We start from the raw sequence: 24,055 nt of genomic DNA, 5'->3' as shown, positions 1-24,055 counted from the left end.
CAAATTTGAGGATTTTATGCCGCTTCCCACGCGGCTACACTACTGTGAAAAAAATTGGTCGAGTTCCAAAAACATTTCCTACCCCCTTCCCCTCAACCTAAAGCGGCCGAACACGGACGCGGCTCCTTTAATCTAGTTCGGCCGTCTCCCACCGCGAGCGTCTCACGTTTGGCAGGGAAAATTCAGAAACCGCTACTAGAGGGCCAACCGTTCTTGTGTTATCAAGAATATTCACTTTCGCCGAGTGAAGAATTTGGTTAGCTCAGTACTTCTGGTCTCATCTCACTTCTGATACTACCTATTTGAGTAAGGCAAAGCAACAGGCGTATCCTTCATTTCAAACGTCAATATTTGTCAAGTCTCTCAAGAATGATTAATTGTTCTTTTTTAAAACGATGTAAATCTCAAAAAGGCGAATAACTAACGAAGAAAATGTTTAATATTAATTATATTTATTTTAGTATTTAAGACAATCTTGTTTCTTAAATCAAAATTGATATGAAGAGTTTAAAAGCAGTCTATGTGAATATCTTTGTGTGTCCGTCCGTTTTTACACTAGCGCATTGCGTTAGCAGTTCGCCTCGTGTAAAGAAATCCTACAAAACCTTAATATTTTCTTTTTTCATAATTTTAAGGTAAAATATAGATATATTTTTCGTAATTTCGATGCCTTTAGTTTTTTTGTAGTTTTAATGATTCTTTCAGTTTTGATATTCCAAGAATAATTTTTATGTTATTATACTTATATATAATACTTAAGCTATACAACAGCTCTATATAGAATAAACCTTCCTAACAGATTACAAGAACGTCAAGTCTTAAATTCTGTCGTACCAATTTAGTTTGATATGTTTAAAGGCCTAATGAACCAAAAGGTAAACAACGGGTTTGGTTTTTCGTTTATGTAATGAAGAGCCAATATCGGTTCAGATTGAGCTGAAAATTAAATACTCTTATTAATAATCAGGTGTTGATTTTAGAATAAAGCTTCATGGTGGAATTCAGATCAGTGAAAGGTCTGATCGTAATCAGGTTAGAGCTTTGAAGATTTCATACTGTTCGTGGTGCGCATTCACTTTCAGTGCGTGTAGCCACAAATAAGCTGTGCTGTTTCGTCATGTTGGCAAACTAAAGAACTTGTACTATTTATACTACATACTTTTAAAACCTAAACGTTTGGCAAAAGGATGCGTTTAAAACCTAAACGTTTGACAAAAGGATGCGTTTAAAACCTAAACGTTTGACAAAAGGATGCGTTTAGAAGCTAAACTTATAAAAGTACAGCATGTTTAAAACGTAAACGATTGAAATTATATGTATTTAAAACCGAAACGTCGGAAAGATACATGCGTGTAAAACATAAACGTTGGAAAACTACATGCGTGTAAAACATAAACGTTCTCAATCTAAACGCTTTTGAAACATAAACGTTTTCAATCTAAACGCGTTTAAAACATTAACGTTTTCAATAGAAACGCGTTTGAAACATAAACGTTTTCAATCGAAACGCGTTTGAAACATAAACGTTTTCAATCGAAACGCGTTTGAAACATAAACGTCTTCTATCTAAATGCGTTTGAAACACATACGTTTTCAATCTATGCGCGTTCGAAACGTAAATATTTTCAAACTATACGTGTTTGAAAAATAAAAATTTCAGAACTAAACGCGTATAGGCTGGGCTCGTGCTTAAAAAGGCTTAGCATTTTCCCGTTTAGGAAAACGTTTAGAATTTAAACATCGTTTTTTCTGTGTATTTTTGAGTAACTAGCGTCTTAAAGGCCGAATCAAATTAGACTAAAATGTTACGTACATGTCGGTGTAGTTACTTCGCACGTGTCTACAATTACGTTAAAGATTCGGGGGTTTAATTTGAAAATTGTTTAGTTTCATCGAAAATTGTTAATTACGTCTTGATTTCTTAGAACATTTTCATTTAGAATCCTGGTTCAAGTTTTATATTAAAATCTGTAATTAATTTTTGCAGGGATTTGGAGGTCAAATGAACCTTTTTGGACTCTGGATTGACGCGGATTTACATTGGGGTCATTCCTCTTCACAATGTATAAGGTACAACAGCGATACATTATCTATAAAGCAGAAATTTCAAATAGATTCCCTCGAGGTTTGGGGAGTTGGACCGAGAGTCCACGATGATGATAAGGTGCGTATGTGACTTGTCTATCATTTATATACCTTTTCATTTTCCATTACTTCGCTGAATTTTATTTAATAACATTTTTGTTGGTGAATTTCCGCATCGTCGTAACGTGATTTAGTTCCAGGAGTCATTGTGTTCCCAAATGTCCAAGCTTTGCGTTGGTTTGTGATCAAACCATATTGTTGTTTACGCTTAGTTGTTGCGTTTCAATGATGAAAAATGTTTATTTCTCTGATAATATTTCGTTAACGCGGCGTATTGTGAATATAGGAGCGAAAAAGAAGCATTCTTGACACTGACGAAGAGTCGAAGCTGATGTTGACAATGATAAACAGATTTGGTATCGGAGACAATTTGCGGGAAAAGGGCCCTGACGAGAACTACGAACAGAAATCGTTGCCATTGCCTATTCATCTATTAAATAATAAATAAAATTTTATATTGCAGAATTTGATGAAAACATTTGTACGTAAAAGTGTTTTCTTCGGAAAACCTTGGTAATGTATAGTAGTTGTTTCTGTTAAACTTTTGTAAAAGGCTCACTGTTTAATAAAGTTGTTATATTGGCGCGTATAACATCAATGCAACTTCAGACGAAAGACAACGCATTCCAATAGCGCTACTATAGGGCTGAATCCTAAAATCATGGCACATAACGTAAAGATACTTTTAACGTCTTGAAATAGTATTGGTTGACAATCGGTGTCAGTCGGTGAATAAGGTAAAGGATCAAACTTCATTCCTAAACGGTTTTCTATGTCATTCATCCAAACAGAAAATTGCAAAGTTTCGAAAAATGCTCTTAGTCTACGGGTCAGACGTTGAAAACGTAATTTAATTAAAAACATATTGACGTGGTGTAGTGGTCTCTATTTGGTTAAAGGTTTCTAGGTCTATTAGCACATAGTCAACTTACCCTCGATTAATATACTTGAGAGCTTGGGGATTAATTTTTTTGGAAATATAGAACACGAGGGGCTTGGGAAGAAATTTTTCGTAACCCATGTAGTACTGGTCGTATATGGCGACTTTACCATTCTTTACAAAGTGTTCCATCAGGATTACCGAGTGCTTAAATTCCCAAATGGTGACTGCTTTACCAGCTCGGTAAAAAGCTGATAACTCGGTCTTGGAGTATTTATTTGCCATCTGCTTAGTACGATTACATAACTGAGCAAATTCCTCCACTTGCTATTAATAATAATTTTAAAAATAAACAAAACTTTGGTCATTAAAGGGATGTGCAATATGTAACGTAGGAGGAGGGGGCGGGGCCTATTTTCCATCAAATAGAGCTCAACTGAGCATACGTAATTCAAAATGAATTGGAGCTCCATTAAATATGGTTAATATACTGACCGTTAGACAAATTTGGTTCAGTACTGGACTTGGCATATTTATAAGTAATTTTGGTATGCGAAGAATATCGGTTACGAAGTTGATATTGAGGCGCTCGTGAGTCGTGTACTTGGCTTTCATAAAACCGCCAAACAAGTTGATAAAAATCAGAAGTTCCAGGAACCATAGTCCATTGCTCAAACGAATTGCGGCTAAGGCTTTGACGGGAATACCTAGTTTTTACAAATAAAATTTTTAACTATACATGTTTTTTCTGTACATTTTTTGGATATAAAATATCTCGCTTACTTTGTCCCAATATGGCCTCGTATTGACGAATTAACTTATCTAGAACATTCTGGGTGAGGTCTTTCTTAATGCCACTTAAACGTTCTTCAATAATGTCCACTAGTATAAGCAGCAACATAACGCAAATAATGCACATCCAAATCTATAGGGCGAGTCTTATATTTACTTTGCACTTTTTAAATACAATTTTTCACTTATTATTTTTGTCAATTCAATTATTTGAATTTTTGACTTACGCCTGGCGAAACGCTGAGTAATTCACGAAACTCGGAATCTAATTTTGCAGCAGCCGTTGCATTCTACCTTGACGTTATCACGTAGTGAGTAACAGACATGGGCGAACCCTCTGCCTCTCCCACTCCCACTCCTCAAAGTTTTTTAGCGGGGAACGAGTAGCTCACTCCAACTGATTTTCCATAGTAGGCCTTTCCAGTAAACCTCGCTCCTTTCCTAAACAAAACATCACTGTAACTTTTCACTCCTCTCACTGCTCATTTTATCTCGTAGTTTTAATAAACCTCCTCTCATCTCAATTAGGATAAAAATTAAAATGTTTCACTCCTCTCACTGCTCATTTTCTCTCGTAGTTTTATTAAACCTCCTCTCATTTCAATTAAGACAAAATTAAAAGTTTTCCACTCCTCTCACTACTCGTTACTAAACCTCCTCTCATCTCATTCTCAATTAAGATAAATTACCATTAAGATAAATTCGATTAAAACCTAGGCCCAGCAAAACTTCCGTGTCACTGCATTAATTATGGCAACACTTATTGCAACATATGCCTTTGAGCTTCATTAGTTGTTGAATCAAAATAAGACTTGTAGTGTAAAGCCCGACTACCTATTTTGTCCAGAAACTTCCGGAAAGCAGTGATTCTTGAACGATAAGCCTGAAGACGAAGCCGCTGGAGTTCTACCTTAGTTTTGATAAGGTCCTACACTAAAGCAAACTTTGTTTCTCGATTTATTTTCTAATTTTGGCATTTTAAACTAAGTTTAATAAGTATCACCCAATAAAACACAGCTCGTCAAGGCACACCACTGGTGAGAGAAGCGGAAACTGTCAGTGTCAAAATTTTCTGCAGCTTAACTCTCACACTTCGTTTATTCTATTGAATCTTGTGTACCAGCGTTTCCCACACTACCAGCCTAGCAACGTTCCTCGAACATTATCAAAGTTTTGGTTCAGCCAATAAGCATTCGTATTTCACTAGGCTACGTGACTGTAGCCTGTCAAATACAATTTGTGTTTACAGCATGTTCAAAGCTAGAGAGCCTTGTCTCCACCTCTATGAATCACTAACCTTCGCCTTGGCTTAACAATATACCCCCGTTACTATTTCAAAGCACAGTAAGGTTTCTTTATTTCCCTCCCTTGTCTCCCTAACCCCACCCAGAAACAGTGGATAGTTTTTGATTTTCTCTCCTCTCCAAAAGCATGAAAGAAGGAGAGAACCCCCTCTCCCAAAACATTTTTCGTCCCACTCACCTCTCACACTCACGAGCCATTGCTAAACGTTTGGTTTTCAAACTCACCCCCTTTTACACCCCTTTTACGCCGCCCGTAGAAACTCGCGCTCTTTTAAAATTTGTATTTTGAATTGGCCAAGAGGTTCACTCCAATGTTTCATGATATTAAATCGTGGCACTCATTTTCTTGCCTTTTTTTTTGTTAGAGGCCTACCACTCCCACTCACCCTCCACTCACAATAGTATAATTTCTGATTCTCTCCTCTCAAAACGCTCATTTCGCTCCAAAAGGAGAGGAGAGCGCCCATGTCTGGTGAGTAAACATTAATGGCGCTGTCACACTGGCATGGAATTTTCGCATGTTTTCTAATGTCGGTATGTTTGAGTAAAGCGAAATATCCGCAAACTAGATTGAAACTTGGTCATATAAAAGTGAGCAAGGCTGCTCTCAGCAACAGGTAGGCCCGTTAACCTTTCCCTTACCGTCTTCAAAGGGGTCATGGTATGGGGATGCGGATCAAACTTCATAAAATTAAATCTAAATTTGATATTGATTAGGTTAAAATTATTTTTACAATGAATTAGATGGAATATATACTGTAAAACGTTGGTATTTTCAAATATGTAGTAAAATAATCTGTCGGTCGAACTAAAATGGCTCTTCCATGGTTCCTTCTTAAAGGGATTAGAAAGTATTTAAAAAAGTCATATATTATTATTAGCAGGGATAGATTTAATTTTAGAAGCAGGAATGGAGAACAGAGTAATCTGGGCGCGCGTCAAAGTCCCGGACCCCTTCCACGGGACGGTGGGGGGATATGAAAGTAGAGGCGGGTCATAGCGACAGAGATAAAAAGGAATAACGTATTTTTCGCCAACCCCATCAGCAACGTCATCAAAACATAGTTTAAGTGAGCCAAGAAGACAATTTAAACTCTTCGTTACGTGTTGGAGGGAAGGGCTCTATACTGGGCTACGAGTCGGACTGAAGTAAATACTAACCGTTCTCCATTCCTACTTCTAAAATTAAATCTATCCCTGGTTTGGGTAATGGTTTTTAGGCTATCTACCTAAAATAAATCCAAGCTAATTTACTACTAACAATTTACTTTCTTATTACGTACCGACATATGGAGCACGGTTAAATTGTAATATTGTTCTGATGCGTTACTCATTTTGACTCGGTATAATCAAAAATAAATAGGGGAAAGTGTCGGACTGTCATATTTTCCTGCCTTTGCCTTAGCTTGACATGCATTTCGAGACGCTCAATCGCGCGAGATGTGTTTAAAATGGTATCAGCCAATGAGATTTGTAGTTGATGATGTCATTCTTCCCGAAAATAACGCTCATACGCCACCAAACGGGAGAATTTGGCATAGGCGTATCTCAAGGAAGAGTCATAACCTCGGACCTCCACGCTCTGTTCTACTCTCTTTAGTGTTATTTTCGCGTTTGAACGAGGTTAAAGTTTGTTTAAAACGTTAGCACGCCAAAATTAAATTAAAAATGCAGCAGATGTTCTTGAAATCATCATTTAATTAAAAAATGCATCGTTAAAATGCTTTAGAATTGCGTTTAAACTTAGGCCCTGGGTTGTCATTATAAGCTAAAACGTTTTTCTATTAGTAAATAACATCAATATTAGCAATCTAAATTAATTCAATCACGTACATCTTGAAATTAAATTGTGGCGATAAACTGCAGTGGCCACGGTTAGCCTCAGTCAAAAGCAGTAAATGTAAAATAAAACCGCCCTATTTCTTAACGCGCAATATCACAAATTATCTTTGGTACGTGGTGAATAGGCGAAGGGGATGAAACAGATTTCGCGAGTATGCATTCACCCCTCCAAATGCATGTCACAGACGAAGGAGAGAGTCCGACACTTCCCCCTATTTATTTTTGGTATAATGGTATTCAAAGTAATGCCGACAATAGCTGCTTTTTCTTGATTAAGAATGGATCTATGCCCAACTTACGGTGAACAACGAAAAAATTACTATTACAATCTCTAACGTATCGATAAGTTTTTATTCTCGAGTTAAAGTACATCGCTTCCAAAATGGACTTATACTATAGTTTTCTTTAGCAATTCAACTATTACAAACTTTGAAATTCGCGCCAAAATCACACTACTACTTCTCGGGACCTCTAAACTTTTAAATATAAGTCCAATTTTGCATTGCTACGATTTATACCTACTATTGAAAAATCGATTTAACAATGTTCGAAAACAAGTTATCTTTGTTGTTGACTCTAATCTGCATTATAAGAAAAGCAACATTAAACAAAAATTGGTAATACCCGATATAAATTGAAAATTCGAAACGCTTCGTTTGTCATTGATAGGTGTCAAAAGTTAAAATTGCATGAAACTATAAATAAAACCAGGAACATAAACAGCTACTAGGAATCATAGTGCCACCATTTATCCCATTTTTATTTCTAAGCGGGTTTTGTGGGCCGGGCTTGAGAACGTACTATTCGTTACGCCTCATAATTCATTGGTTGGTAGCAAAGTGAGGTCAGGCGGGCGCAAATTGCAACGCGCAACGAGATATTTAGTTACGATGTAAAATTCGTCATATATAATGAATATTCCCACAAAATCCACCTAGATACGTTGAGAAATGAGCTACGCAATGATTCCTATTAGTTGTATGCATTCCAGATAAAACGAAGGAGAAATAACTCGATTAATGTTTAAAACTTTTGGATATAAAATGACTCTTAATCTATTGTCTGATTGCCAAATATGAAACAATATTATGAAGTTCGAAAATAGAGTGATTGTATTTTCAATTCTCGTGTTCACGAGGGCGCGGGTCATTTAACGTCGCATCTATTAAAATGTATTTTACCAAAAATAATATAGGCCTAATTGCCATAAGTTTATTAATTATAACTGTCTTTAAAAACAAAAACGAGAAACTGCTGATATTGAGGGTAGGTCTAAATAATTGGGCCAAAAATTTGCAACTTCGTCCCTTTATTTTCATTTCTAGCCGAAGGCGCCGGTTTTATTTCCACTATGGCATTTTCCGCATCCAACACTCCATTAGGGCTTGCTCCTAAGAATCCATTTTCCAAATCTATGAAAAGGCCGCTATTAAGAGCTTCTTTTTTAAACTCCATCTGAAATCGGTGAAACGCTACGGACTCATTTTTCTTCCTGTATTCGGTACTGGGGGTGCGAAACACTGTTTTATAAAGAAGTTGTTTCACAAGAGCGTGACAGGATGTTTTAGTCATTCGTTTGACAACCTTTCCGAAGTTAGAGGTTGTGAGTCGGTGATGTTTGTTGCCATCGTAAATCGGGTTACCATGTTGACCACGTGACTGATTTTCAATATTGTCTCTTTGCTCTTTGGTTACCTGCAGACTTTTCAAATGACTTTCACCAGCAGCTTTTAGTTGCTCCTGGGTCAGTGGAATTTGTTCGGCGAGCGGTTCGTAGTCGCTGTTTATCGGCGGTAGCTTCGATTTTGTTTGAGTACTTTATGAGCGGGTTTAGCGAACAAACGCTTCGAAGTTGCAACATTTCTTTTTCTACTCCTCTCGATATGACGCTTGAAATATATTCCTGGACTTTTTCCCGCCGAGAACCTTTTGTACGGCGACCTGTGAAAGCTAGAGTCTCCTTTCTGGTACAATAGTCCGGAAACGTTTACTCGCCTATTCCAGCCCCCTTTCTGTGAATAGTTAATTCTCTTACCCCAATAAACTTAGCAATTTGACGCATGAACAACTCGGCACGATTGCCGCCGTATTCTGCAGGCTTAGCCTTCCGCGCCCACTTGGATTCTCGTCGCTCATTGGTCCAGAGAGAACTGGATTCTGGCTTTTGATTGGCGGCTTAGGTTTCGAGGCGAAATTGGATTCTGGGCTGAGATTGGATGTCCATGCAAGCAAGGAAAGATAGTGGTTCAGTTCAGTTAGCTTTTCAATTGACACTGAACGTACGGTGTAATGTCACTAATTTGCGTCGGTTATCGTCAAAGGTCAGTGGAATAACCTTTAACCTCTATGTTTAGGTTCTTCACGCCATCTATTTCGTGAACCTTCAAACAGCAGACTATTTTCCCCAATTCCCACATGTTTAGGGTTAGTGTACTGTATCTCGGTAACATGACTCTGGAATGGAAGTTTATTCAAGTATTTAATGTGTAACGATATTGTACTTTATGGTAGACGAAGTATAATTTTACATTTAAATAATGTAACTTCACAATCTTTACTAAAATATAGCATTGTAACAGGGGTTAGATCAGGTCGTCAAAAACCTTGTAGCAGAGGTGTTTTATCATTGAAAGGGGCGTGTGTAGCTGCACCATGCAAGGCTAAGATATATTGTGCGCAATACACTGGTTAGGCTTTGGAGAGCCTATTTGTCTTTATGAAGAAGAAAGATTCCAATTCACAGAAATTGAAGACAGAAGTGTTCTGATATAGCATTCGGGTTCACGGGTAGAATGTATCATGTCACCAAGTAATAAGCTGAGAAAAACGAGCGTAAAAACGCTGCTGTAGGTTGAAGAAGCCTAAAACAATAGATTTTCGGTTATAATTCCCGGGTTTAATCTTGGCATTTCTAATTCTGTTAGTCCTGGATGAGTACTAATTGTTGGTATCGAGTACCTCGATCGAATATCAATACAGGTACTTGTACCAATAATAAGTGATACATATCGTGAAGATTACCAATTACATGAATGACATTCGACATATAAATGCTCGAACGAAAGGACACCATTAAGACTTCACCCTGTTTCGATAGTGTCGCACACTCTATGGTATAACCTTGAATGAAACGTATCTTATTGATTGCATTCAACCTATTTTGGCATTTCAACTAACGTTGTAGCTTCTCCAGTTTCACATATAAAGACAACACACTTCTATATTAGGCAAACTTACACTCTACACTTAAATCTAAGATCTGCCTAAATGGTCAATTAGGCAAACGAAAAACTCGAAACAGGAAGCTTCTTGTAATATGTCGACTTCAATCAGTTTTATTCATACTTTCTACCAAAAATCTAATTTAAAATTATAATTATAATAAATTTATACAAAACGATATTTCAGAACATATCTCTTCATTTTGTCCAGTTTATGAAGAAACGTTGTCGCTACTCTCATGACAAGAGAGAAAATTTTTGCAGTTGTCATATAATTGCTTATTTATAACATTTTACATCCAAATGTACCTTCAAACATTGTCTCTTATCTTTTACACAAGCAGGCTGATGTTACTTCATTTGAGGTGACATTAAGTAGCAGCAAATCCTGTATATAGATAGATTACACTGTAAAAAATTGATTACGCGAGTGTTTGTTTTGGTATTTAATTTATAATTCTGTAAAATTTCTTGTTATGTATCTCAAATTTCATGTTAATTCTTTCCAATATTCATGTTTAACCTAATTTAATTCCTTTTAAAAATTCCTTCAATATTCCTAAGTAAAACTCTGAATTCATGCTTTCTTTATACTTAAAACCGAAAATATCTCCGAAGAGAACCAAAGGGTTAAAAACCCCGGGAAAGCCCCTCCGTAAGCTGGTGGAAGAGAGTCTCTTTGACCACACCTGCATGGGCCTCTTTCACCAGCCCAAGGAGCGAGCTTCAAAAAGAAAAATACCAACAAATAAAAAAAATCAGATAACGCATTACCAGCGACTCGAAAGGTCCACCAAACAGACCTCTCTCTGCCGTAGCAGAATTTAAAATCTACCAAGACCAACCAACCCCTAGAAACTTGTAATTGTCTATTTTGTCTATTTTAATTAAACAGTTTTTTTACAATTTAAATCTATTCGCAATTCCTTATAAGGCCGCTATTAATCATCCCAACAGTTATAGTAACTGTTTCAGTCCGGATATTATAACTTACACCAGCTCTCCCCTAAAAGAACTCTAAACAAAGGATTTCGTTACCCTACCGGTGCGGATATTCTACATGGTGCCGAAACCCGGGATTATTAACACCTTAGATTTAAACGGTAAACTCGTAACCGCGTAAATATGTCGGACCCAATAGACAATACCTTGAACCCTTCCGGAACCAACCAACGTAACCAAACCAAAAGGACCACCCAAACTGCACAAAATGCCGCCAATAACACGGTACCACCGGCATTACCAACCAAGTCAACGACCAAGGACTTTAAACTCGCTCGAGCTGCCCAAAAAAGCGCTCGAAATGCCGCCAAAAGAAAAATGGATACCTTAGCAAACCTGCTTAACGACACCACCCTCAACGAAGAGGATCTAGAGGACACCCTCACCATTTTAAACCAAAAAGAAGAAGACCTAATCCAAGCAGATGCCAAACTTCTCGACCTAATCGACGATGAGACCGCGCTGGAAAAGGAGTCCGACGACGCCATCACGCTTCGAGAAAACCTCTCGTCAATAAAACTCAAGGCGACGAGAGCCCTCCAAAGGGCACACCAATCAACGGGACGCAACCAAACTCAACGGCGTCAAACTACAGTGGATCGACCGTAGTCACCGGCATCAACCCACCAGGACCAGCACCAAAAAGTCACCCAAAATTACCACAAATCAACATTCCAATGTTTTCCGGAGACCGTTCCCAGTGGAACAGCTTCTGGAGCCGATTCACCGCAGTCATCGAAAACCAAGGATTCACGAAAGTAGAAAAATTTATATATCTTGTTGGTTATTTACAAGGCGAAGCCCTTCAGGCTGTTAAAGGTTATGACGAAGTTGATGCATCATACGACGAGGCTGTAATAACTCTCAAAAAGAGATATGATTGTAAAGATTTCGCGATGCATTCGCATATTCAAAATTTAATGAACATACAGCCCGTCCTTAGTTCCAAAGACCTTAAATCACTTCGTCATCTCCTAGACACGTGTGAAATTAGTATAAGAAGTTTGAAGGGATTGGGTTACGAAACGAAAGACAAAGCCTCGTTTATTAGCCCCGCCCTACTAAGGTGTTTGCCCGATGATATAAGAACAGAATGTTGCTTAAAAAGAAAACCCGGGTCAGATTGGGACGCCGAGGAATTGTTAGAATTCCTCAGGGAACAAATTGAATGCAGAGAAATGTCTCAAATGCTAAACGCAGGTGCAACCAATAATGTAGTAAGATTAGAAAATTACCAAGAAAAACCAAAATTTAAATTTAGAGCTGAAAATAGCCGCCCTAGAGCGTCAGCTTCCCAATTAGCTACTGTTATAGCCCCAACCACAGCACCCGAAAATAGCTTCTGCCTCTTTTGTAAAATCGCTGGTCACAAAACCATTAATTGCGAGAACCATACCCTAGAAGAAAAGAGAACCGTAGTTAGAGAGAGCGGCAGGTGTTACCTATGCCTTCGCTTTGGGCACGATACGAGACAATGTAGGTCAAGATTTAGAACCTGCAAAAATTGTCCAAAAAGACACAATTTCGCCATGTGCGAGGGAAATCCCGCACACAAAAAATCAAATAGCAACCCTGATAACCAGGCGGAATCAGTTACCATGGCAATGGCGCCAATAAAATCCCCTTCCGAAAATATTATGCTCCAAAGAGCGGTGGCTGTAGCCAAAAATCCCGTTCAACCCCAAAACTACCACCTAGCTAAATGTTTTCTAGATGGGGGGAGTCAAGGTTCCTTTATAAGAGAAGAACTCGCAAAAAAGTTGAAACTACCAATAGTAGGGGATCAAGACCTCGATGTTTTTAGCTTTGGAAACAGTAATCCCCACAAAGAAAAACTTAAAAGGGTTAAAGTCACGCTCCAGAATAGGGAAAACCCTAGTCAAACCATAGAAATCATAGCTATAGTGCAAAAGTTTTTAACCTACGACTTCACTAAATCTAGTGACGTAAAAATCCACGAGGTATTAGAATCAAAAGGTATCAAATAAGCTGATGATTCAGACCAAATTTCCAACCTTGAAAACCCCGAAATAGATATATTAATTGGGGCGGATTTTTACTGGGCTATTGTTAGCGGAAAAACCGAAAGACTAGGACCAAGAACGGTAGCTCTAGAAACAACATTGGGATGGTGTCTTAGCGGGCCCGAGAAAAACAGTAACATTGTAAATTCAACCCAATCGGTAGCCACTATGTTACTTAGCCTAGGACAAAGGCGCGTTAATGATACGCTAAAAACCTTCTTTGACTTAGAAAGCCTAGGCATAAATAGTTCCGAGATCGAGGAAAACCCAAACGATAAGGCTTTAACCACATACTTTGAAGATGTAGAGTTTGACCCAGAACAGGGACGCTATAGCGTCAAATTCCCCTGGCAAGTTAGCAAATCCGTCCTACCGGACAATTACCAAGTTGCCCTAAAAAGAATGCAAGGCTTAGAAAAAAGATTTCAAAAGGACCCAGATTACTATCAAAAATACAAGGGTGTAATTCAAGAGCAGTTGGACACGGGGGTGGCAGAAAAGATTCCTATAGAGCAATCGAAAATTTCCATAGCAGGAACCTACTACATTCCTCACCAGGGGGTGGTAAGAGATCACGTAGAAACCACAAAACTACGTGTGGTATTTGATGCGTCATCGCACGCGTACGGTAAACTTTCCCTTAACGATTGCCTTCTCCCTGGGCCAAACTTGAACCCTCACCTACTAAGCCTATTGTTAAGATTTAGGTACAATCAAGTTGCTATCATAGCAGATATCGAAAAAGCTTTTCTGCAGGTGGCTCTCCACGCCTCAGATAAAGATTCGGTTCGTTTTCTGTGGATTCAGGAGCATGACAAAGGCAATATTATTCCTGGCCAGTATGACAAAGGCAATATTATTCCTGGCCAGTATGACGTCCTTAGAATGACACGTGTTCCCTTCGGGGTTACCTCCAGTCCTTTTTTGTTGGCATGCACCATCAAATACCACGCCCAACAAACCAAAGAAATTCCAGATATAGTCAGGCAAATAGTAAATAACGATATTTATGTAGATGACCTCACAACCGGGGGTAAAAATGTCCAACAGGGGTATGAAATTTCCATGGGCACCTCTCAGTTAGTGAAAGGAGCTGGGATGAAATTGAGAAAATGGTGTACAAACTCTTTAGAATTGCGAAAAATGTGGGCCTCCCATGATGAAGAAGAGAAAAACAAGTTGTTTGAACAAGAGACAGAGATAGTAGAATCCAAAGTGCTAGGTGTCAGGTGGGACCCAAACAATGACAATTTTACCTTCGACCTATCAAAACTGGCAAAGGCCGGGAAAACGGGCAAAGCTACCAAAAGACAAGTCCTAAGCCTAGTAGCTCAAATTTTTGACCCCTTGGGTCTTTTGTCAGCATACACAATCAGGGCGAAAATGCTTTTACAAATTTTATGGCAGTCAAAGGAGGATTGGGATAAAGAGCTCCCCCATGAAACTAAACAGATATTTGAAACTTGGGTTAACGAACTATCTCTAATTGAAAACATACAAAATTGTTAGGCACTACTTCTACACAACCAATGATGAAATCACCGAATTAGAGCTTCATTGTTTCTGTGATTCCAGCATGAAAGCCTACGCCACACTTGTATACGTTAGGTTCAAGACCATAAATAACCAAGTTGGGGTTGCCTTAGTTACCGCAAAAGCACGCGTAGCCCCTTTAAAAGACCTCAGTTTACCAAGGTTAGAGTTGATGGGATGCCTTTTGGGCGCCCGGCTCACAAACAATGTCAAAGAAACTTTCCAAGAGAAGTTAGTTGCAATTACCTATTGGACTGACTCCATGATCGCTCTAGCCTGGGTAACCGGTAACACCAACCAATGGAAACCATTTGTTTCAAATCGCGTCACCGAAATACAAAAATTAACCCAAAAAGATAATTGGTATCATTGCCCCGGAATTTGCAACCCCGCAGACTTACCAACCAGGGGAATAAAGGCAGGGGATTTGAAAAACAGTAGTCTATGGTGGCAAGGGCCAGCTTGGCTTAAACAACCGAAGGAAAACTGGCCAAAAACCGCACAACGAGATATAGATGTAGAGTCCATAGAGAAAGAAAGGAGGAAAATTACCTTAGCCGTTAAAGTAACTGAAAAATACGGCGTCCAAAATTTAATTGACCTAAACAATCACCACAACCTAAATAAAGTTTTGCGCATCACCGCCTACCTCTTCCGTTTTATAAACAACGCCAAAGGCTTGAGAAAAGAAACAGGACCAATAAACGCGGAAGAATTAATAAAATCAGAAAAGATTTGGATTAAATCAGTTCAGTTAGATGAGTTTGGACCTGAATTGAGATCATTAAAAATGGGGGAAGAAATTAATACCAATTCCAAAATAGCTTCCCTACGACCAATCCTTAACGAATCAGGTTTAATTTGTGCTGGCGGACGACTAGAAAAGTCATCATTATCCTACGCGGAGAAATACCCCGTTATTATGACCAAAAACCAAAGGCTAGCAAAACTCATTGTTATCAGAAGCCATTCCCAAATTTTCCACGGGGGGATAAATGACACTGTCGCCCAAGTCAGGGAACGTTACTGGATTCCAGCAGTAAGACAATTGGCCAAGACCATAGTAAAAGATTGCGTCACTTGTAAAAGATTCCGAGCTAAGTTGGGTGAAATGCCAACCGCTCCCTTACCAAAGGACCGAATAGAAGAGTCCCTACCCTTCTCAATTCTTGGGATTGATTTTGCAGGACCATTGATAGCGAAAGTTAATAACAAAGAGCAGAAAACCTATATTTGTTTAGCCACCTGCGCTGTAACGCAAGCAATTCATCTTGAACTTGTACCCTCGCTTAGCACAGAGGACTTTCTCTTGGCCTTCAGGCGAATAATAGCTAGGAGGGGGGTGCCGTCTGTTGTCTACACAGACAACGCAAAAACCTTTAAAAAAGCTCATTCAGACCTTAAAACCATTTGGCAAACCCTTAACCAGTCAAAATTAAAAGAATTTTTTGGAAACCACACTATTCAGTGGAAATTTATTATTGAACGTGCCGCTTGGTATGGGGGCTGGTGGGAACGGCTAGTCCGGTCCACCAAAACCTGTCTCAAGAAATGCATAAGCAGAGCTTCTCTAACCTACCACGAATTAGAAACGATTCTAATCGAAACCGAGGCTTTAATCAATTCAAGACCCATTACCTATTCTTACAACGATATAAATGAACCCACTCCACTCTCGCCATCCGAATTTCTAACGGGGCGTAGATTAATGTCATTACCTCCAATAACTTGTAAAAAACCAAACAATTCCAAAAACACGCCTTGAGATAACCAAAAGATTAAAGTATCGCGAGCATTTAATTGAAAAAATTTGGAAACGATGGAGACATGATTACCTAATGGAACTGCGTTCCGCCCACCACGCGAAAACCGCGAAAAATCAATCCGTATTTAATATCGGAGACGTGGTATTAATCCACGAAGACAAAGTGCCAAGGCACATGTGGAACCTTGGTTTAATAAAAGAAGTGATAATAGGGCGGGACGGTAAAATAAGATCATGTCTCGTCAAAACCACAAACGGAAATTGCATCAGGCGCACCATACAGCACCTGTGCAATTTAGAAATTAACGATTAGTAGGAGCGCGTAAACCCTTGGTAATATTTGACCTCTACCGTTATGTCATATATTACCGGGGGGAGTGTAAAAAATTGATTACGCGAGTGTTTGTTTTGGTATTTAATTTATAATTCTGTAAAATTTCTTGTTATGTATTTCAAATTTCATGTTAATTCTTTCCAATATTCATGTTTAACCTAATTTAATTCCTTTTAAAAATTCCTTCAATATTCCTAAGTAAAACTCTAAATTCATGCTTTCTTTATACTTAAAACCGAAAATATCTCCGAAGAGAACCAAAGGGTTAAAAACCCCGGGAAAGCCCCTCCGTAAGCTGGTGGAAGAGAGTCTCTTTGACCACACCTGCATGGGCCTCTTTCACCAGCCCAAGGAGCGAGCTTCAAAAAGAAAAATACCAACAAATAAAAAAAATCAGATAACGCATTACCAGCGACTCGAAAGGTCCACCAAACAGACCTCTCTCTGCCGTAGCAGAATTTAAAATCTACCAAGACCAACCAACCCCTAGAAACTTGTAATTGTCTATTTTGTCTATTTTAATTAAACAGTTTTTTTACAATTTAAATCTATTCGCAATTCCTTATAAGACCGCTATTAATCATCCCAACAGTTATAGTAACTGTTTCAGTCCGGATATTATAACTTACACCAGCTCTCCCCTAAAAGAACTCTAAACAAAGGATTTCGTTACCCTACCGGTGCGGATATTCTACATACACAAATGGAGCATTAATGAAACTTACACCAGAAGGCCGGGCTGCATGGAGGACAAAAAGAGACGGGTTTCTTTCCTCCTGGTGTAAATGGTATGATTCCTCCAGATGTGCAAATCCTGTATATTAAGATCAAACTTTTGTGAAGCCTTAAAACATAATTAAATTTTTGTAATATTTTCTAAATAAAGTGGCAAATATATGGTATTTGATGTTAATTAATTTCAAGTTTGTATTATAGATTGAAGCGTGGACGTCATCAATATTGACTGTAGTAGCCCATTCGTGTGACACTGTCAATTATACCACTGTTTTATCCTAAATCTTTAGCACAACAAAACTCATTCACATTTATATTTTTAGACACTTTAGTAACCATATTTACCGGTTGAACGTACTGCAACATTTATTTTTAAACCTATCTATCATAATTTCTTTCTGGTTATTTTACATGTTATGAAGATCAAGGTTTGGGGTTCATATCTCCGTAATGCAAAGTTGTAGACCCCATCTTCTTTGACAATTTTCACTCAGTTTGACCCAAGAACAAGCCCTCTAATTTATGACTTATTAATTAGAAACACCCTGTTTATCATTTAGTTTGTTATGAAAAGAAAACCTTATCTAGCGTTGTCCAAAACCAGCCGTATTCCCCAAAGCGAAATCCATTCGCTCCCGAAAAGCTTCATATGTTTCATGAATAACAGGGAGCATTAGTTTAAGGGCACAGGAACTGGTTGTTGGAACGCTGCTTGCCTTTTTTCTCTTCTTGAGAGTCGTCTAAAGGATGAAGAAACCCAATAGAGGGGCAAACGTCAAAGCCCAAAGGTGGTATTGCTTCTGCTCCCGTTGCAAAAACCATGATGTCTTTCACGGTTTATTTCTGTTAGTCCATCTTCGCATTCAATAACGTAGTCATGAAAGAACTGCAAAATCTTGCATTCTAAGTCGAATTTCTTCGTGAATTCTTTTCTTTTAAGCTTGTTTCCCAGGATTTTTTGGGCTTGACTATTTCCTTTGTAACTTTTGAAATTATTAACCGATTTGTAATTGTTTTCCTCATGGCCTTAGAAATTAATGCAATCTAAGCTTGTTCTACTAAGGGACAATTTTATCGTACAGCATTTTGTGGTTTTTAATGTCTTACTGTCGCCCCAATGTGGCTAGCGCATCCATTTCTGCTTTACCTTTTTCTTGATATCCTAACCTTTCGAAAATGGCCTCATTTGCCAAATAGAAACAAAATGGCGACCGAATTAAAACGGCTAGAAACCTTTGAGCGGGACTGTACCTACCGATGCTGCGACCCTCCTGCCCTACTCTACTTTTGATATTGGACTATATTTAGGTTGCACCAGGGGAGTTACAAATTCCTTTCCCCTGAAGAACAGAAATCGCTGTCATGCACCACAGCCATTAGGCTTAAACTGCACTACTAAAGCTGAAACCAAATTGAATATTTTATTCGTAGCTCTCGGAGCGCTCATATGGAGCAATTACAATCAATGTTTCAATCAAATACTCCCAATTTTGCATTACATATTCATACTCATCAGCTTTCCCAGTTCCCTAAAACCAAGTATAGAATCATTTCGGTATTTGGAAGGGCATTAGTTGCGTTTAATTTGAGTATTTACGATACCTGACGTCACGACTCTCAAACATTATCCGGTTTACTTCCCCCATTTTGTCAGCCACCCTCTCACATAGTCATCACCAGAGAGAATTAAGTCGGAGCGGAGCTGGCTATAGGTCAGAGAATGTCACTATGTAAATAAGCTCTAGACCGTAACAGCCTGGCCTGTTACGCCCCAATAGCTTGAAGAGTAGCTACATCTCATTTAGCACTTGTAACAATAACATGCAAAGCATGAAGTTATTCCCTTCATCCAATAGTATTTTCAAATATTTTTATATATGGCTGGTAGTTCCCCGCGTGTGAGGCTGGTTACTTTCCCCAACCCGTGCGCGTCATCGGGATAACCAATTCCCAAAAACTCTCTCCGCGTGTGCTTCGTGAACTCGAAGATGAACTCTTTTCAAGAGCCCTTCACGAACTTTGAAGACCCCGTAGCTTCTGGTGAGAAGGTATAAAAAGACGGCGCCTTCTATTATTCTCTCTCTCGTTGCCTATCTGCGAGGCCGGACTCTGCCCGACTTGTCCTAGGACCAGCCCGAACCACGTTACCAGGCCTAAACCAGGATGGACCTTAGGACCGAACTTTAACCGGCCGAACTTTTATCTTTTGCTTCGGATCCGCGCCCATGACGAACTTCACAGTACCGTAAAAACTATTTATTTTATAAAAGAGCTCTCGCGAAATCATGCGCGCCAATAAGGAAATAACCAGCCCACCAATTTTTATTAAGTACTTTTTATCATGAACTGTTGTTTAACCTTATTACCTTTTAAATTACCTACTAAATAAATCTTAATGTTAATTTTAATTATGCCGACAGTCCATTTTAATTTAATCCCCATAGACAAAACGAACCTATTTCATTACATATTATTATTCACTTAAGTTATCTATAAAATCTGTCGCACACTGTCATATTGCTTCCACTCCCTACTTAATTCTCTCTGGCATCACGGATAAGCATTCATTATTCTACGATTCGACTCCATTACGTAATAGATAATTTTCTTACACTCTTGTTGATCTTCTTTTGGCAACCGGAAACTGAGGTGCATTGTAACTTGGTATTGCCCTTGGATGTGCTGCATTTGGTCTAAAAAGCTAGACAAATTCGCTAGACAAAAGGTTTCTTTGGGAATAACTTTGAAGAAGGTCCGACTTGTCTGTGGAACCGAGAAAAAAGGCCGTAGTGAAAAGTAATCGCCGTTACGTAGCAGTTAGGATCGAATTTAATTAGTCTCGTCTCTTCGCAAAATGCCAGTGTATTCAAACCAGGGCAAATTGAACATGATGTTTACGAGGATTACCCAAGACGGCAAAAACCTTTGCGTGAACTAATTGAAGCCGATCCATTATTTTTTAGAAAGGTACTGTTCTCTGACGAGGCTATTTAAGGATGGCACCTTAAACCTTCATAACGTGCATTTTTGGGAGGGCATTCTTGGAAACCAAATTATCGGACCCTTTTTCTTGATAAGAAAATCTCTGAAGGCATTTAATTGGACTTCCTGCGTCATGAGTTCGTTGCTTGAAAAGTTATTGCAAGACATGGGCAGATGAAGAGTGCCTGTACCACAATGGTAATTACATTGAACATTTACGTTGACCAAACAGATAAGAGGTTGCAATTTGAGGCCCAAATTCCAAGACTAATCGCAAGACTGTGCTTTAAAATTTTCTGTTGCTCCCCCCACTTGACTGGTATGCTAGGTGATATTTCAGTAGAAGAAAATTTATTGAATTGGGGATAGCGATGTAGCTTAGTTATGGACTAGACGCCCTTGATTTATTGGCAACATTATTGAATGTTGCCAGATTAAATTGTTGCTGGTGATTTTGCGAACTATGTTAATGATATATCAAAATTTAAATGGAAAAGTTTCATTTTGACACATTCCTTACCCTAAAATTTTGTATTTGGAGCCTATTAATGTATTATAGTGATAATGTAATTAATTTTAGCGTTAAATAGGAAAACATTTAGGCTGAAAGAACAACTCGCGTAGTTAAATCTTATTTTGTTATTTCAGTTAAGGGTTATCTAAAGTTACCCAAAAAACCTGTTGTTTTCGATTAATTTCACGTTAAATATGGTTATTAAGTTGAAATTAACGGCTTATCTTCTTTTACTAGCGTTATTTCAGTTTATTAAACGAGTTTGAACAAGAAATTCTTCCTAACTGCAAACTTTAGAGGCATGACTGTTGGCTCTTGCGGAACAATCACTATTTTGCCTCAAAACTTTTAAATATCGCTCCTTTTCAATGGCTCTCTTTTCAAAATGGGAAAAATGCTTTTAAATGACAATTTAATTAATCGTAAGAATTAAACAGGAAAGTGGAGGCTGGTGAAAGATAAATGTAGTTTTAATTTTAATTTGTTAGTTTAATTATAAGATATCCATGAATTTACTCAAAACACGAATCTTTCACTTTAATTATACTTGATTAAGTTTAATTTAACGGCTTATCTTGTTTATCTAGTGTGGATTTAGTATATAATACAAGTTTCAATAAAATATTAACTTTAATTGCAATTACCCTAAAAATTTAATGTATGCGCTTTTGATGTATTTTAACGATCATTATTATGATCATTAATTTGAAAGTGAAATAGGAAACTACTGTGGCTGTACGAAAAACTAGTGATGTTTTAATCTTAATTTGAGCGTGGTTCGTGAGAGTGGATTAAGCTTAAAATTTACTTGAATTTTTTACCCTAATTGCAATGTTTAGTGCAGTTTAATATTTTTGCCATATATTCATCATTAGGTACCCTAAACGTTTGAATTTCGCGGCAATTAATGTACTTTAAAAATAGTTTAGATTAACGTAAGTGTAAAAAATAGAAAATATTGGGCTTTACCAATGGCTTGGGTAGTTTTAATCAAAATTAAAAAGTTTATTTAAAAGTTTATATTTTATATATTTTGGTTTAATTTCACGTTAATTATATTAAATTGAGTTAAAATTAAAGTAGGATTGTGTTTTGGCAGTGTACATTTAGGTTATAAAATGAGTTTAAAAATGTATGCATCACCTTAATTGCAATTTTTAGTGGAGTTTTCGATTCTCATTTTACCCTAAACTTTTGAATTTCGCGCCTATTAAGGTGCTTTCGAGATAATTTAAATTAGCTTAAGTGTGAAAGAGAAAACATGGGGCTTTACCAACGGCTTGGTTAGATACAATCTTAATCAAGGACATCATTTAAGAGTTATCTGAGTTTTCATCCAAAAAAAAATGTACATTCGGGGTTTAATTTCACGTTAATTACACTTAATTACGTTGAAATTAACTTGTCGTCAGTGCTCATTAAGCTTATAAAATGACTTTTAATAAATAATTCACCTTAACTCTAATGTTTAGAGGAGTTTTTTATTATTTCCAACACATTGCGTTAAATTTTTATCATATCCTGTGCTAGGTTTGTGGTAAAGATTATCTATACAATATGTTAATGAATGATGTTATTCTATAGTTTAGCTTGAATACCAGTAATTAAATCAAATACCTATACAATTCATAGCAATTTAAACCAATAAACAAACGGCAACGTGGACTGTGGAAATAGCAAACAACGTAACCCTCCGTTTCTAACGTGGTTACGTTGAGAGAATCTGTGATGTAAACATGAAAATTATTTGACTAATTAAATTATATAACGACACTGTCCTCCTGGATTAACCAGCAAAACAGTTACTTATGAATTAAACAATCCACTGTTGGTAACAAATAGTTTATAAAATGATAACGTAACATCACAGTATGACTGATTCAATAGGACCAAAATTGTTTTAATTAATAATCTGGTCCTCTACATTGGTTTAGTTTTAAGGAATTATATCACACACCTTCACAATTAGTAGCATTTTAGTGAGATTAACAAATAATGAAACCGCGCATACCTGTCCTCAAATGAGAATGTTGAGTGAACTGCGCTAACCAGTAACCTATACACCACTCTTTTAACTGCCGTAGGAAAACACATTGAACATTTTGTGATCTTTCCTGTAATATTTTGAAGTTGAATTCTTCACAGGGTGAAAACACTACCGTTGATTTCTAAACCATTAACAAATAATGAAACCCAGTATACCTCATACGTAACCCTCCGTTTCCAACGTGGTTACGTTGAGAGAATCTGTGCTGATGTAAACATGGAAATTCCTCTACATTGGTTTAGTTTAAGGAAATATATCACACACCTTCACAATTAGTAGCATTTTGGTGAGATTAACAAATAATGAAACCCTGTATACCTCAGTCCTCATATATTTGTTTGTAGCAGGAAACGAAGCAGACTGCGTATTTTTGGAATACAGAGCTGGAAATGAGCTTTTTTTATCTTGAAAGGGGAAAGACTATATAAATACTATATTACATAGACAAACTAAAATACAACTTAAGCCTTGGCCGTAAAGAACGTTCAAAAACTTACTTTAAATGATATAAAAACCTCTGTTAACTGTAATTATTTACCTGAATTACTTTTCTAGACGAAAATTCGACCTGATAACGACCTATTTCTTATTAAGGGTGCTACAGTTAATTAGAAAATACATATAAAGGTGCTCAAGCTCGGATGAAATACCAAGGTAATTTGTTAGCGTCTACTGATAAGAAATTGAGACAATCAGCAAGAAAGCCAACAATTGCAATTTATCAACGTAACTTGTTAGCACCCACAAACCTAGGCCCTTCTAGTTGTCAACGAGAACGAAATGAAGAAATAGGTTTAAGCGCGCTATAAGGTTAGACTGATTTCTGACCGAAAATTAATTTTTTGATGTACTTTGTTAATTAGTTAAAGTACAATACTTTGACTTCATAAATTAAAAATCGAAACAGGTAAGTCTCCCATTTAATAAGTGCTTGT

The 24,055-nt window shown here is 37.6% G+C and overlaps 1 long non-coding RNA gene across 5 annotated transcripts; it reads right to left on the bottom strand.

Moving 5' to 3' along the window:
• Window positions 1-22,533: 22,533 nt before the first annotated feature.
• On the bottom strand, window positions 22,534-23,763 carry LOC149684087 (uncharacterized). Of its 5 annotated transcripts, XR_016384185.1 has the most exons (4): window positions 23,659-23,763; window positions 23,439-23,524; window positions 23,085-23,348; window positions 22,534-22,796 (listed from the first exon to the last, which is right to left on the bottom strand). It is a non-coding gene; the product is annotated as an uncharacterized LOC149684087 (long non-coding RNA). The 5 variants fall into 5 exon arrangements; XR_016384182.1 differs by having other exon boundaries at window positions 23,085-23,524; XR_016384184.1 differs by having other exon boundaries at window positions 23,085-23,524; window positions 23,618-23,751.
• Between the last annotated feature and the right edge of the window lie 292 nt (window positions 23,764-24,055).

This window comes from Phalangium opilio, unplaced genomic scaffold (genome assembly GCF_054372755.1).
Source record: "Phalangium opilio isolate 3A_F unplaced genomic scaffold, DU_Popi_V2 ptg000037l_1, whole genome shotgun sequence".
Classification (NCBI taxonomy): Eukaryota; Metazoa; Arthropoda; class Arachnida; order Opiliones; family Phalangiidae; genus Phalangium; species Phalangium opilio.
This window is presented reverse-complemented; position numbering and strand designations above follow the sequence as displayed.